Here is a 16790-nt window from a genome sequence, read left to right as displayed (position 1 = left end):
AATCAGGTGGCCAAAGGATTGGAGTTTCAGCTTCAGCATCAGTCCTTTCAATGAATATTCAGGACTGATTTCCTTTAGGATGAACTGGTTGGATCTCCTTGCAGTCCAAGGGACTCTCAAGAGTCTTCTCCAACACCACAGTTCAAAAGCATCAATTCTTCGGTGCTCAGCTTTCTTTATAGTCCAACTCTCACATCCATACATGACTACTGGAAAAACCATAGCTTTAACTAGATGGACCTTTGTTGGCAAAGTAATGTCTTTGCTTTTTAATATGCTGTCTAGGTTGGTCATAGCTTTTCTCCCAAGGAACAAGCATCTTTTAATTTCATGGCTGCAGTCCTATCTGCAATGATTTTGGAGCCCAGAAAAATAAAGTCTCTCATTATTTCTGTTTCCCCATCTATTTCCTATCACGAAGTGATGGGACCAGATGCCATGATCTTAGTTTTCTGAATGTTGAGTTTGAAGCCAACTTTTTCACTCTCCTCTTTCACTTTCTTCAAGAGGCTCTTTAGTTCTTTTTCACTTTCTGCCATAAGGGTGGTGTCATCTGCATATCTGACACTGATATTTCTCCTGGCAATCTTGATTCCAGCTTGTGCTTCTTCCAGCCCAGCATTTCTCATGATGTACTCTACATACAAGTTAAATAAGCAGGGTGACAATATACAGCCTTGACGTACTCCTTTCCCTAGTTGGAACCAGTCCGTTGTTTCAGGTCCAGTTCTAACTGTTGCTTCCTGACCTGCATACAGGTTTCTCAAGAGGCAGGTCAGGTGGTCTGGTATTCCCATCTCTTTAAGAATTTTCTCCTAGATGTAGTTTTTAGTTCATAGCAAATGGATTCTCTCCCCAAAACTATAAAAGCCAAGTGCAAAGCAAAGACAGTGCAATTGAACAGCACAGTCTTTCCTTGGCTTCCCAGAGTAAAGTGACCCAGGAGGCTAGAGCGAGCACCATCTTCCTCTGAAAGACCACTCTATCCTGGGCTCTGGGAAGGGCTGGTCCACAGTCCACACACCTTTCTCACAGGGGCTGCTGTCTGGGGAAGAAGCCAGAGCTGCCAGAGTGACTGTGCTGGGACACCTGGCAAAGGGCACGCAGGGGGACACCTTCCGAGAGCCCACTGACCTCACTATAGGCCGAAATGAGCCCCCCTGGACACTGCAGCTGCAGCGAACATGCCACACGCCCCTGGTTATCCCTTCTCCATGAACCCACTTAACCAACCCTGGGGACCCAGCACCATCTTTAAAATAAAGGGGCTGGGGCACTGAGTTCTGTACATTTGGACCCAGACACTGGACTGCAAACACACGTGAAAGGGACTTTCTGGTTGACACTCCCTGGACATAGCTGACTTCTTGTAAGTGGGAAGACAGCAGCCATTGTTTCTCAGGAAGAGTCCTGGGCTGGAGAGAAGTGCTCGGGTGCAGTGAACAGGAGCAGAGCAGGGCTGGCTGTTTGCTCTTGGGCTGCCTCTCCTGCACGCCCTCTCTGTCTGGGGAAAGGGCAAACCCAGTCCCCTGGAAACCGCTGGGACGGGCACGCAACCAGTCGCCACCGAACCCCAGGGCTGAGAGTGCGGACAGCACGAGTGCCGTGTCCAGCTCTACTTCCCAGGGTGGGAGAGACTGAGATGCTCACTAACCCCGCCCCGGGCTTACTTTAAAGTAACGTCCTTTCTTTCTGCTTGGCAGTAACGGAAAAATCTGGGCTCTCCAGGCAGCAGCACCTGTCAGTACTGTGCACACATTACCCCACAACTCACGTTCATGCCTGGACTCCTGAGCTGCTCGTTCAGCCAACAGCTGAAAACAAATGAAACTTCTCCACGTAAAACCAATCTAAGCACATCAGCCTCGCCAGTGTCGGGCTTGGACAGACTTCCTGCAGTCAGGATTTACGCAGAAAGTCCCCAGTATGCATTGAAAGCATTATCTGGAAATTACGTTAACCTGTCTCCCAGGGAGAAATTTTTGCAACAGTCAAGAGCTATACTTTCATTTCAGTTTTTGACAGGAATCCTGTAACAGCAAGAGCTTTGGCTCTCTCTCACTCCCGACTCAGGCATTATGAAAGAATGTCCTCTTAGAAAGCAAAGGAAATCTGTCCCTTTCCCACAGAATTTCTAACTCCAAGTTTGATTCCAGTGATCACTATATAACAGTCGGAGCAAGATGGCCCAACAGGTCCAGAGTGCTGAGATAAAGACTTTAGGATGCGGTGTTGAAGGTGTCTGACAAAGGCAGGCAGGTGTGAACTGTATGATTTTTTTTTTCACTCAGACTTAATGACAGTCCCATTACCGAAATAGAAGAGCTTGATGGCTTCATGGAGGGAGGGGAAGAGGTCACAGACGGAGGCTGTGATAGACACTAAGTTCATAAATTCTTTGGAGAAAGTCTTAACGTTGACATTTTTTTCTTCATATGTCTTTTTTTTTTTTTAAGTGGTTATTACATTTGGGAGTGGTCCTAAGCAGGGGAGTCATATAGAGTAAACCCTGTCTTTCCAGCAGGAGACAGACGTGCTGAGGTCCACACAGGACGCTGAGCGGGGACGGGCGGTCCCCAAGTCCCCTTCAGCCGGGTGGGGCAGGGCTGCCCAGGAGTCCTGAAGGCTCTGGAACACCTGCAGCTTTAATGAGGAAGGGAGAAGAGGTGAAGCCACCTCAACCAGACGTGGTCCAAAACAAGAGTGTTCCAGGTCACGGGCCACAGTGGAGGAAAGATGCATGCAAGGAATGCAATCTGCATTGAAGGAAGTTGTTCTCCAAGCCAGATCCACTTCCCCCCGGTGGCAGGAGGCCCAGGTGCAAGAACCTTTAAGTTTAAAGAAAACCAGGATGGAGGGGACTGGTTGACACAGATGAAGACCCAACACGTGGGTGTGTGGAAGGAGGTTAAGGAAACGACAGAACTGAACTGGTGCACAGCGGGGCAGGGGGGAGGCGAGGGGAGGAGGGGACCCAGGGAAGTGAAGGTTTGTGGTGGCTGGGGGGCTAGCCACACCCCCACGTCCTCGCTGGGCAGCGGGAGTCCGTCCACCGCCCATGAGATGTGACCTCAGGACTCAGACTCTCTTAAAGTCCCCCAGGGTCTACACCCATCTGACCCCAGGCAGCGATGGACAAGCTGAGGGCAGAATGGAACTCCTCCTGAATTCAGGGATCTCACACCTGGTATGATGCCCTGGGCTGACACAGCCAGGCTTAGGGAAAAGCAGAAATGCAGTCCCAGCCAAAGAGGCAGAGAGCTGGGGCCAGTAACTTGGTGGAGGGCATGCAGCCAACAAAAGATGGGAGTCTGGGCTCAAACTCACGCCTCACCGCCTGCAGAGCCTGTGCTGTCCTCTGAGTCAGGATCCCCGGGGCCCCGGGGGTGCAGAGGGGCTGGGGGGAGAGGCTGGACAGCTAACTGGCAGTGGGCGGGAGGGTGGTGGTGGTGCAAGCCCCCATCTCGGAGCTAAGCGTCCACACGACCCACTGGCAGGGCTGCATCTAATCGCTTCTGCCCCCAGAACCTACGGGCCCACGAGCAGAACATACGGGACCAGAACACGTACAGGGCCCATAGCTCACACTCAGTACAATCACTGACTTAATTTTAGGGAACTTAACAGGACACTGGCTGGACATCTGTCCTTCATCTTAGGCAACATCTTCACCGTTGACTTCAATGACTTATGAGGGTCTGTCCATCAAAGGAGATCTCATTTGCTGAATATTCAAAGGTTCAAGTCACCAAAGAGTCCGGTTCTATTTCTCTAAATGAATACACATGTAAGAAGATGCTATTTGGGTTAAAATTCAGCCCAAGCAACAAGGAGTTGCCTCTGAGGCCTTGAAAGTTTCCCAACAGTTCCTTCTGTCGTGGGAGGTGCTCCTCTGTGGGGACAGCTGGCGTCCCTGTCATCTCTGCCCAGGGCTCCTTGGGTTACACTAGTGCATGTCTCTGGGGCCTCAGTTTCCACATCTGAAAAACGGGGTGGCTCTCTGGTCCTGCCTTGACGTATAATACACAAGGAGTATACCAAGACGGCTTCCCTGGTGGCTCGGTAAAGAATCTGCCTGCAATGCAGGAGATACGGGTTCCATTCCTGGGTCAGGAAGATCCCCTGGAGGAGGGCATGGCAACCCATTCCAGGATCCTGGCCCAGAGAATCCCATGGACAGAGGAGCCTGGGGGGATACAGTCCATGGGGTCGCAAAGAGTCAGACACGACTAAGTATACACAGGCAGGCATGCTAAGAAGCAAGTTATTCCCGGCAGAGTCAGCACTGGTTCTTTCTTCTAAGTCTCAGCACCTGCCCATCGCCTCTCCCTCACAGAAGCAAGGCAGACAAATTCTGGCAGTTTGAGGTCCCCATCACATGGTGGTCATGAACTGATGCCTGGCCTGACACTGTCAACGTTGCCGGCTTACCCACACCCAAGCCTGTCCACAGCATTTGCCCAGACCCAAGAAAGACAGCAGACAAGAAGCCAGTGGACGACCCAGTAAGTGCATCCTCACGAAAATCAGATAAAATCTAGGAACGCTTCCTCCTGTAGCCAGCAGGATGTGACTAAGAGTCTTTTTGTCTCCCGACAGTGTTTCCATCACCAGGGAAGCTGTGCTTTATCAAGATACACGCCCCAGTTCTGTGTGTAGAAATGCATTACAACAGAAACCTGTGTTTCATGAGGGGCTCAGAGCTGCTCCAACACGTACCTTAGTGCTTCTCAGTTCTCTGGGATGGAAAGAAGCAAACATGCTCCACCTGGTTCACTAAAGCCAGTGACGGACAAACTCTGTGGGCAGGCCCGGGGGTGGGGAACAGGCCCCCTGCTCATGGCAGGGTCCATGAGCCAGAGCCCAGCAGGGGCCTGGTCCTGAGTAGGGTGTGGGTCCGGGGGTGCTGGTGAGGGGGCTTTGTAAAGTTGTGTGTGTGTGAACTGTGGACACTTCGTCTGGCTCTCCAGACGAGTAGAAATGTCTTAAATAAAGATCCCCCAGGATCAGAATTCAGACTTACTGGCAGAACACTGTTTCTTTAGTTCTCCAGGCTCTAAGGAATCCTGAAAAGCATATTAGAGATTTCAGAGGCTCCTTCTCCAAACGTCCTCTTTCACAAAGCGCCAGGACAGCCGGCCCCTGGAACCAAGCAAGGCAGGGACTCCTGCCCAGCGGATCTGACCTCACTGCTCGGTCACAGACCATTATTTTCCCATTTACTCAGTTACTCACTCAGCAAACTCTCACAGACTCACCTACTTACCCATAAGCCTGGGGCCACTGTAATCCTCAAATACCTGTCACTTCCTCCCTTCCCCTAGTCTTCCCACTGCCACAGGCTACTCTGAAAACACAGAATTTCTAGAAAATGCACTGACTCAAAAGGAAAGTAGCTGTGAGAAGTCAGGGACAGCTTCCCAAACCGACCCAGAGAAGAGACTCTCGGGAGCTGGGGTCCTGAAAGCAACACAGCACACCAGCTCCTCGCCACACTCACACACGCGGATGCACCTTGTCCTCGCCAGAGACCAGCAGAGGCACAGGCCTTCCTCCTCTCCCAGGAGGGCGGGTGGACCCCCAGCCACAGCCACCTCACTGTAAGCAGGGAGCCAGGATTTGGACCCACGTTCTCTGACTCCAGGAGCCCTGTTCCACAGCAGGTGCCAGAGCGACACGACTTTGACCAAATATACCCTTCTTCCCGCTTGACAACACTCAACTGTGTCACCCAGCTGAAATCCCACAAATAAGGGGGTCACGTGGGTTAAGACAACCTCTTTCTGCACGCCACTACTCCTGGCAAGTCCCGTCAATGAGTTACTCACACGGTGGCATGGATCTGCGTCACCCGCCCACTTCCCGCAGCCGCTGGCCAGGAGCCACTGGCTTTGAAGCAACAGGCGCTTTCTCTGGGTCCGAGGACAAGGAGGTAACTGGGGCAGCAGGGCCCAGAGGGGCCTCAGAGGAGAGTTCTGGAAAGCACACAGAGAGCAGGGGCTTGGAGAATCACGCAGAGGAAGAGCTGCCAAAGAGACAGACCAAATATTGCATTGGGAGAGTCCGTGTCTCTGAGCAAAGTGGGAGGACAGTGTCAAATGAGCCTGGCAGCAGCCCTTGAAAATAACAGGAACACACGTGTGCGTGTATACTCAGACTAGTGGAAAATAACAGGAACACACACGAGGATGTGTATACTCAGACTGGTCTGGAAGGAGAATCACAGCAGTGTCTCTGGACAGATTACTGGCATTTTCGCCAGCATTTTAACATTCTTTCAGTGACTGCTTACTGTTTCTGAACTGAGGGGAAGGAAATCTCTTTTAAAGAGTCCGCCTTGGAGGTACCTGGGTACGTGGAGTTTTATTATGTCTTCTCTCTGCATACGTGCCCATTGAGAAATTCCCAAAAGCAAGAGAGAGGGTTTCCTGTTAGGCTGACCCAGAAAACAACAAGGAAACTCCTCTTGAAACCTGCAACACCAGGGCAGCCCCTTGATGCTTGTACAGCTGTGTACAAAGTCTCTTAGGCATGGTTAGATTGAACCATATGAAACTGTCAATATTCAGCCAATTTTTTTTTAAACCAGAAAAACAGCCAAGAGTAAAGGATTTGTACTAGGCAGTCGTGGACCATGTCCCTAGACATTTCTCTGGGCCTAAATGGTACCATCTGGGGACTTTGCCTGAAATTACAGAAGCCAATGTGAGTTCCAAAGAAGAGGTTAAAGGAAAGCGAAGAACAAAGTGGTTTGTAGGTTATTCAAAATCTGGGAGAGAGAAACCAACAGACACCTGTTTCTGTACCATCCATGGTGCGGGACATATGTGAAATTTCAGGTTCACCCTCCCCACCTTTCAGCAGGTCACACGCTCACCTGCCCGAGAGACAAAGCCCAGGCCCACCAGGCTGAACAGGTGAGGCTGGGCTGGGCTGCAAGGAGCAGGACAGGCCAGGAGAGCTGCGGCTGGGCATCTGAGGGATACGCACTTGAGATGTAAACCTTTTACGTAAAGGAAGGGTTGAGGGCAGCAACCACATACCACTGCGAGGATTAATCAGGTCTTACTGGGCGGGACAGACCCGAGGGGAGAGGGTCCCAGGCCGCCACCCACCTTCTTTATTTGGGGAGTGAATTGACATGTTAGCCTTCGAGCAGGGTATTTTGATCCAGCTGGCAAAGTGCCTGTGTGCAAGCAGATACTCTGTCCTTTCCCGTGTTCCTGCATTTGCTCCATCCCTGTCCTCTCCTCTTGGAGCCCCTGGCTACCATGGGGATTACCTGCGCGGGGCTTGCTGTTCGGGGATAAGCCCCAGCAGGAAATGCATGTTTCACGACAGGTCGTGCTGGTGTGGTGGCCAAGACTTCAGACACTCGCCCCCAAGAGAAAAGCATTTAAAGTCTGAAGGAAACACCATGGCCCCCTTCCGGCTCCACACCCCACCTGTCTGCAGGCCGACCCCCAAGCACCTGTTTGTACACCTTCCCAGCCTGGGGATTTCTGTTACATCACACACGTGGGGTACACATCCAGCGGGCAGTAACAGAATTGTCTCCCTCACAGAAAACATGCCGCCGTGGACCTGAAGTCACTCCGCAGCTTCAGGAGCAAGCAGCCAGGTGCACGAGGGCCTGTGGGCTCCATAACGCAGGACCGACGATCAAGGGCCAGGAGAAAATGCACCTGAGGATCACGGTGAAGCCTGAGATGGACAGAGTGGCCAAGAGCGTGGACACGAGGCCAGGGCTGGCCTGCGGCACTGAGTGTGAAGGATGGACGGTGGTTACACCGACGTCACAGGCAGAGCCCCCTGATGGAAGCTCCCGGGCAAAGACCTTGAAACAGGCTGTCCCTCCAGAATGCCACTGGAACCTGACCCCGGGCCTCGCCATAAGCCAGGGCTCATTTTCTGGCCTGCGGTCGACTGGTTCCTGCTTAGCGACACGGGGAAGCTCACACACACGGGACTCACTCAGAGCATCCCCATGCCTGCAGGGAGGAGCTGGGGAGGCCTGCTCCCTCCCTCAGGGGGTCTCCACGTGGCAAAGGTCACAGCTACGCACCCCCAGTCCCCTGGCGAAGGACTCAGCGAGGGCCGCTGATCCTATGTGTGTCTTCTCAACGCAGCTCCACACTCAAAATTTAGAATATGAAGGGCCCAGAGGACTGCAGGAATGTGGGGGGGGGTGAGTGGGCAACTGCAGTTCTTTTACACACACACACACACACACACACACGCCCCTCTAAAAACTTTGTGATGAGTGAAACAGTGACAAAAGTGAAGCCTCCATACTCGATGACCAGGTACTTATCAAAAAACGACCTGAGCAATAACTGTCCAGCACTCATACAGTAGGATCCTTTTCCCCCAAACTATGTCCTATGCCAGATGCAAATATAAGCAACAGGTGAAACTAGACCCACTCTCACTTTATTTATTAGGTTTTAATTTTTTGGCTGTACCACGCGGCATGGGGGATCTTAGTTACCTGGCCAGGGATTGAACCCAGGCCTCCTGCAGTGGAAGCTTATAACCACTGGACCACCAGGCAAGTCCCTGGACCCACTCTTATTTAAAGGGACATGAGGGACACGGAGATCCCCTGGCCGGCCTTGGCCTTCCCTGCTCTCCACGCCTGTTCCTGTCCCACCTTGCCCCCACCCCCGGACTCTGGGGCTCCAAGGACCGGCCTGAAATACACTGACCGACAGGTGGTTACGGCACCCAGGAACAAGCTGTGGGAGAACTCTTGAGTAGAGTGAAAGGCTGAGGACTGAGAGGCAGGGGGCCCAGGATGCAGACTGGAACAGGCCCTTGAACCTGAGACCGCAACGGCTCCGAGATTCACAGGCAGATGAGGAATAGATGCACAGAGGCCGTGGCGTTGCGGCCGCCCACGGGGCCCAGTCCCTCTGAGGATGGCAGGCCACGTGGACAAACCCACCAGCGCGGGGACACCCGCTCCCCTCCACGCGCCCCGGACTGAGGGCCCTGCCGTCCCAGGACATCAAGCAGTCTGGACGAGCAGAAGTGCACACAGAAACTCAAGAGCCCACGAGAGTGAAAGACGAGCCTTTCCGGGTGAGACAGAAGAGCTGACAGAGGCAGGCCGGTGAGATGTTAAAAAGAAGACTTAGGGCTTAGCTGTCAGTTAAGTTCAAAAGCCGACAGCCAACGAAAGGCCTAAATGAGTAACATCCCGGCACCAAGAGCAGGCCCTCCTGCTGGACTGCACCTGGACTACGACGTAAGGACTGTCACCTCGTCACCGGGGGGGTCCCTGGTCCTGGAGCGACGGCGTCTCAGGAGGGTCGAGAGGGGGCCGCTGGCTCCTAGGAGGCAAGGGAAGAGACCACGTTAGACTCCATCTGGGGGCCCAGAACCTCCAAGCCCATGGTCAACACAGGGAGGAAAGCTTCAGCTCAGCATCAGAGGGCAGACGAGGTCCCAACGTAGATGGAGCAGCATGGGTGGGGGGCAGTGCGGAAGGAAAGTGGGGGGGCACTGCTGAGGAGAACCCAGGAAACTGGACAAGATGGCCTCCAAACCAGGGGTCCCACCCCACCACCGCTGCAAAGGTGGGGTCACGTCTCAAGTAAGAACGGCAGCAGAGCGTCATCCGATGGGCCACGCCCACACACCAAGGGCACAGAGCCGGCCTGTGCACGCTCAGAGGCCCTGAGAGGGGCCAGCCGGGCAGTGAGTCCTCTTGGACGCTGGCACTGAGACTTCCAGGTCAGCAGGGTCAGAGAGCCTCAGCTGCATCCTCCAGGGGACTCGGGACTCCAACCTGTGACCATCCGCTCTCCTGCCCTCGCTGGGACCATGGCATGGCTCCAGTACCCCATTTGGTTGGCACTAAGTACCCGCCAGCCCCAGGGACTTTGGGGCAGCCCCACACTGCTCCGATGTGGGCGGGCCCCGTCACCATGCGCCCGCGGTCCCAGAAGGAACAGGTGCGGAGACGGCCAGTCTTCACGGGGCGTCCAGGAAGAACCTCCTGGACGAGACGCATCGGGTCCTCTGTCTTCCCAGCCGCAGGGTTTCTACTCTGCCGTGCTCATGCCCTCACTCCCTCAGGAGCAGGAGGTTTGGTCATGATGCTTTGTGAGCCCAGCGAGGATCAGCACTGAGCCAAACACACATGTGAAGTTGCTCACCAGCAGCTCCAATTTGTGGCTTCAGTGCAACCAAGTTTCCAGCAGCTGGAGTCACCTATTCCACCCCAACCAACACCTTTCATCTGTTCACCCTACACTAAGATGCCATTCTTTGCCACTTCCTCTTTTGCAGATGTTCAGACCTACAGAAAAGCTGGCGTATTTAGGGACTTTTCATCTACATATACCAACGCTGAACATTTTGCCACAGTCGCTCTATCGTTATGTACATGCACACTTTTCTCCCGAACCACTTGAGCGTGAGCTGCAGTAGTATTCTGATAGCCCACAAGGGCGACACTCACCTACGTAACTCTTAATGCTGCTGCTACAGATAAGAAACCGAACATTCCCTCAGTAGCCTCCAAAACTCAGCCCATGATCAAATGTGCAAAACGGACAGGATACTGCCAGCTGTCTGTCATGTCCCAAGTACAGCAAAGGCAGTGAGAGAAGCGAAGGTGTGTGAGGCTCAGGTCACAGTACAGGGTGGGTGGACACACGGATCCTTCCCGGGGACTGACGCACCCACGAGTCTCTATCTCGGCCCTAGAGAAAGAGGCAACTCCACCTGGAGACCTCAGAAAAGGCTTCTGCCACAAGGGGATGCCATTCAGAAGACAGGTTTACCCGACATACACTGAGAGCAGGGACGGAACATAAAGACGGAGAGGCTAGAACCATGCTGCCCAACCCCGAAGTCCTACTTCTGGGAACATGTGACTATAGCAGGCTACATGACAAGGAGGCTGCAGACGAACAGAGGAACCAGCTGACCTTCAGTGAAATGTTCTCCGGCGGGTCTGATGTAATTCCCAGCGTCCCTGAAGGATGGGGGCGTCCCAGTCAGAGGGGTGGGATGTGAGAGGCTCTAGGGGCACTGCCAGTCTCAACTGTCCAGGGCCAGGAGCCAAGGCAGGCAGGCAGCCTCAAGAAGCCGACAAAGGCAAGGCACTGGATTCTCCCTAGAGCTCTGAGAAGGTACACACCCTCCCAACACCTGGCCTGGAGCCCAGTGACACCTATTTTGGACTTCTGACCCACAGAACTGAAAATAGTAAATTTGTGTTGTTTAAAGATTTTCTTTCCTTTTTTTTTTTTTTTTAAATGTAGAGGCTTGAAACAAGGCTGGAATCCATCCAAGTGCTGGGGGCTGGGAACAAGTCATGGAGTCTGGCCGCCCAGAGCCATCATCAGATCTATATTTTAGGAGGAAAATCCTGGAATGAAAGGAACAGAATTGAGAAAGAAAACAAGTAATGGTGTTTGGGGACAATGATAAGATTTGAATTATCAAAAAAAAACCTAGAATTGTGGAAAAGTTGGATCTGTCACCAAGGTCTCAGTTGATGATTTCCCAAGACTTAGGAGTTTTCTGAGGACACTGGTGGTGATACTAACAAATGTGTTTTTAGATAAACTAATACATGTGATGAGCTTCCCTGGTGGCTCAGACAGTAAAGAATCCATCTGCAACGCAGGAGACCCAGGTTCCATCCCTGGAGACCCAGGGTCAGGAAGATTCCCTGGAGAAGGGAATGGCAACCACTCCAGTATTCTGGCCTGGAGGATCCCATGGACAGAGGAGCCTGGCTATAGTCCACGGGGTTGAAAAGAGTCAGACACACACTGATCCATACCACCCACATAAGTAGAAGCTCCGTGGAGTTCTCCACAATCTTTAGGACCATAGTGGGTTCTGAGATCAAACAGTTTGAGAACCACTGCTTTAGGGCTGCCCTAAGGCGTGGATACAGCCAGGCTGACACCCGCCCCCCAGGAAAGCCGCTCTCCAGCTTCCTCAGGCAGGGTGAAGCACCCTGATGAGGGCCTCCCTGCCCGTGTCTCCCTGTCAGAGCAGCAAGGCAGGTAAGGGATGCTCAACTTAAGTGCTAGAGAAAGGCTACCATACATTAAACCAGGCTGCGCCCACCAGGATTATTGGGACTGGCATGAACAGCAAGTAAACTCATTAGCACTGCTTTTCTCTACTCCAAGAATGTTCCAACCGATTTATTCTACTTTGGATTTAAAGTTTCACTTGTTAAAAGCAGGGTAGTGAGAATGCTACAACCACCTCAAAACTAAAGCATTTTATTTCACTTATTTCATCATAAATACAGCAGGCCGCATTCCAACACCACCCTGGACAGGCTCCCAAGGGCACAAGTGTGATCACGACACCACATATCTGTGCAACAGGGGACACCCACACACTGATGGGAAATGTGTTTATGCAAAATCACCTGGAAACATCAGTGAACACATTTCCACTGAATAATTTATAAATGAAGAGGAATCAGGCCTTCCCATTAGGTACATTGGTAGGAACTACTAAACAGGTTTTTTTGCTTTGTCTTATTAAAGATGATACACAACGTTTTTTGTTGGTATTATTCAGTTACTAAGTCGTGCCTGACTCTTTGCGACCCTGTGGACTGCAGCATGTCAGGCTTCCCTGTCCAGCTGAAGTAGCTGCTTTGCCTGTGAATGAGTCTGTGTTTTGTTCTCCAAGCCACAAGTGTCTTGAGTGTCAGACACAGTTGTGGAAACCAGGGACGCAGCAGTGAACTCAAGAGACCAAAATTCCTGCCTCTGAGAGTTTATGTACCTCTTATGATTGGAACATCTTTGAAACACATGAATGGATGAAATATCAACAGAAAGAACATGTTTCTGATTCATTAAAGCAATTCCATGAAATTACTAGAAATAAGATGAGCCCCAAACACACAAGCCAGCGCTCCAAGCCACCAGGTCAGACCCGAGGGTCATGGTAAGGAATGAAGCTACAGGAACACAGTTCAAGGCCTCAGGGGGCTTCTGACAAGTCTTCTGACTCCAGCCAAGTACCACAGCCAGGAGCCCACGGAACAGACAAGCAACACCCAAGGGGACGCCCAGGGGACAGGATCCTGGAAGCAGAGCATCTTTCGCTTGAAAAAGCAAACGTTAATTAAATTTTTCCTTTGGCGTGAAAAGTTTTGAAATTCCAGCATGAGATTCCTGTTTGTTAAAGGGAGCATGGGCAAAGAGGCTGGCGAGCACTGAGAAGGAGTTAATATCCTTCCTGGTCCAGGAGAGAGGGGATGATGGGCTCAAAGCCCAAGTGCTGGACAGAGGCCTCAGGGTCTCCAGAACCGGGGCGGGGCAGCAAGATGTCCATCCAACTCCCAACCCTGCGATAATTAAAATCGCTGCAGCCTTTTCTGGAGCAAGGAAAGCCCCAAATCTGATGATTCACCCTCCCTCTGAGATGAGAGATACTTCACAACAAGATGACCGAGTCTTCCTCGACTGCATGCTGTCGAGGAGGGGAAACCCGCTTCATAGCGTGGAGCTGTGAGCGAGTGCTCCACAGATGTGTTTATTTTTAATGAATTGATTTTTAAAAATCTTTCAAAGTAATGTTTTAAAATTTAAAAACCTACAAACAATTCTGGGGATAAGCACATATTCACAAAGAAACCAAAACCGTGTCTCCAAACCAACACAGAATTACTAAGAGGCAGGCAGATTGAGGGAAAAAAGTAAAAGATGAAAAAAATGAACTGATGACTAAGCTCCACTCCTTACAGCGCTTCTAAGACTGAACCTGGTCTTGAAGACGCGTGGGAGCGTGCTCACTGAGAGTCACATGAGATGCTCAGAAGTCAGCGGGGATGGGCTGCTGGGAGGCACCCCCACCCCCAAGAGAGAAAGGAACCAGGCAGCATCTCCCACTGATGCTTCACAGGTGCGGTGTGAGGCTCAGAGCAGGTAAGAAGCTCAAGCTATTCTCAGGCTCCACTGCCGCCACTCTTGTTATGAAGAGGTCATTGCATCAGAGTCCGAGTGGGAAGGAGGACCCCAGACTCTGAGATTCTGGATGAGCACAGAGGAGGCGGGGACAGCAGCTTCAGCCCCAGAAACGCTCCACCTGCCAGCCTGCAGCCAGCCTCGATTAGTTAACACCTGAAAATCCAAGTAACAGAATCTTAGACTCCACGACTTGGACAGGACCAAATGGCCGCCTGATGCAGAAGTCCTTGTGGACTGTAAAAGGAAAAAGTGAGCAGGGCAGGAAACGGGTGGCGGGGAGAGGAGGAGGGGCATAGAAAGCATGCAGGCTTTCCATTCAGTCATTTCCCTCCAACACTGCAAACACGCTCAGCAACCAGCCTCTGAACTCCACCGCTGGCCCAGCAAAGATGGGCATGCATCTGGGGGTCAGGTGTCTCCCCAACGAGGACAGCAGCATCGTGATGGCTGACGTTTTCGTGAAGTGCCTAGTTTGTCCCACTCGAACACAATTCCACTTCCAGAAAAGCAGCTTCATAAAGTAGGGGGAAACGCAGAGTTGTGGCTCAAACCTCTGCTCAGCTGACTAAACCTGCTCTGATGCTTCTGAAACTCTACGTGAGACTCATCATAGGTCACCCGGGGCGACAGGCCATAATGTAATTACAGTAAAATCAGACACAGGGACGTTCCTCCCACTGAGCAAACCATCAGAGGCAATGGAAAGAAGGGAAATGGTCTCTGAAGACAACCTGCCTGGGTTTTGACCCCCAAGTACCTGACTGACCTCTTGCAGGTTACTCTGAATGCCTACTTCCCCACTTCTGCAATGAGGAAACCACTGTCGAGCTCTCAGAATTGCTTAAAAATAATTAGAAATTGAGATTATTATCCCTATAGCTACATCAAGCACTTCTTAAAAATCAATGAATCGTTAGGGAGACTTTCTGAATAAGGGACATAAGAAGAAATACTTCCTCTTTGCTCCCTAGTTTTTCCAACTACACAGGCTCCTGGCTGGCACTCTGGAACTTCTAGCCCAAACAGCTACGTGAGCAACACCAACAGACACACGCAGCTGGGGGAGCCGCTATTTAAAGACATCCTCCCATTTAAGTGAACAGCCATTTGACTGTGAATATCAGCCCTTACTGATATTCAGTCAGGCTTCTCCAGTGGCTCAGTTGGTAAAGAATCTGCCTGCAATGCAGGAGACCCAGGTTCGATCCCTGGGTCGGGAAGATCCCCTGAAGAAGGAAATAACAACCCACTCCAGTATTCTCGCCTGGAGAATCCGATAGACAGAGAAGCCAGGCAGGCTACAGTCTGTAGGATCGCAGAGAGTCAGACACAACTGAGCGATTAACTTTCACTTTCTCACCAGCCCTTACAAGGCATGTCACTATTTTCAAAGAATCAGCTCATGAATGAACTGTCAGGTCGACAATGACGCCTGTTCTGAATCTGGACATTTGTGGCTTCTGTCTGCCAGTGACTTACCCCAAAGAGTTTAATAGCTCACGGAGTTTGCTCAAATTCAGGTCCACTGAATCAGGGATGCTATCCACACGAGGGAACATTATGCAGCGTAAAAAGGAATGGACGTGGATGAGGAACGACAACATGGATGAACCTTGAAAGCATTATGCTAAGTGAAAGAAGCCAGTCACAAAAGGCCACACGCTGTGTCAGCTCAGGTACATGAAAAAACCTGGAATAAAGACACAGAGGAGATGAGGGCTTGCCTGAGTGGGTGATGAAAATGTTCTGAAATTGTGGGAATGGTTGCCCAACTGTGGATACAGTAAAGCCACTGAATTTGTACTTCAAATGGACGAAATTTATGCTGTTAAATTACATTCAGTAAAGCTGTTAAAAGACAAGAGGCACCCAATCACAAGAAAAGCCGGGTATGGCTTTTCTATCAAAGGTGGCCAAGCAGACCCTGCACCCTCTATACACGTTCAGTTGCACAAGCAGCACCCCATATTTTAATTCTGCTTCAAGTCAAAACTCTGCCACTTCCCCCCAAAATCAGTAATTATAGCTCTGGTTGTAGTCGGTAGGACAACCTCTACTCTATCTGCACAAGCCACTTATACGTAACAGTCATTTTGCTCCGAGAGTTTCACGAACATGGACTTGGCTCCTGTTCCATGAGCCCTCCCTACACTGCACTCCCTCGTCCTTCATTCTGTGACAACTGAACACAAGCTCTAGTTTCAATCCAGAGCTTAAGATTTCATGGTGACAGGGCACGCCTGCAGCAAAGGGTGGTCTAAGTGATGCACACGGTTTAAGATTCCAGCTCACACAGGGCCCGGGCTTCCCTGGTGGTTCAGACAGTAAAGAATCTGCCTGCAATGCAGGAGACGGCGGGTTAGATCCCTGTGTCGGGAAGACACCCCTGGAGAAGGGAATGGCAGCCCACTCCAGTATTCTTGCCTGGGAAAATCCCATGGACAGAGGAGCCTGGCAGGCTACAGTCCGTGGGGTCGCAACAGTCGGACGTGACTGAGTGACTAACACCTTTCACACAGGGTCCAGGGGAGAGGGGACCCCTCTCCCTCAGTGTGTGACTGTGGTCCAGGACCTCAGAGAAAGCAACCAATTTAATAGAGAATTGGCAGAAAGGAGACAATCATCAGGCAGCAAAAAAAATCTAACCAGGTCTCTAAGCACCAGCCGAGCATTTTCTAAGACGGTCAAGGTGCACCACCAGGGCAAACAAACCACCCGAGAGGCGGGGACGACACGCCCAGCTTGAGAAGCTGCAAGGAAGAATGCACAGGAGGCCAACCGGGGGCCACTTCCCGAGCTGAGCGTTCAGCGTGCTGGCGAGGCAGG

General features: G+C 51.6%; 1 protein-coding gene across 2 annotated transcripts in view; it reads right to left on the bottom strand.

Annotated features, from left to right (window-relative positions):
• SLC7A1 (solute carrier family 7 member 1) overlaps positions 1 to 16790 on the bottom strand; it is a 58027-nt gene that overhangs the window by 19579 nt on the left and 21658 nt on the right. Inside the window, exon 2 of one of the 2 annotated variants that reach the window (XM_069601650.1) lies at positions 9239 to 9335. The gene's annotated coding sequence lies outside the window, so the exon portion shown is untranslated. The remainder of the gene's footprint in view (positions 1 to 9238; positions 9336 to 16790) is intronic. The other variant, XM_069601651.1, reaches the window with a different exon arrangement.

Source organism: Ovis canadensis, chromosome 10, assembly GCF_042477335.2.
Source record: "Ovis canadensis isolate MfBH-ARS-UI-01 breed Bighorn chromosome 10, ARS-UI_OviCan_v2, whole genome shotgun sequence".
NCBI lineage: Eukaryota > Metazoa > Chordata > Mammalia > Artiodactyla > Bovidae > Ovis > Ovis canadensis.
This window is presented reverse-complemented; position numbering and strand designations above follow the sequence as displayed.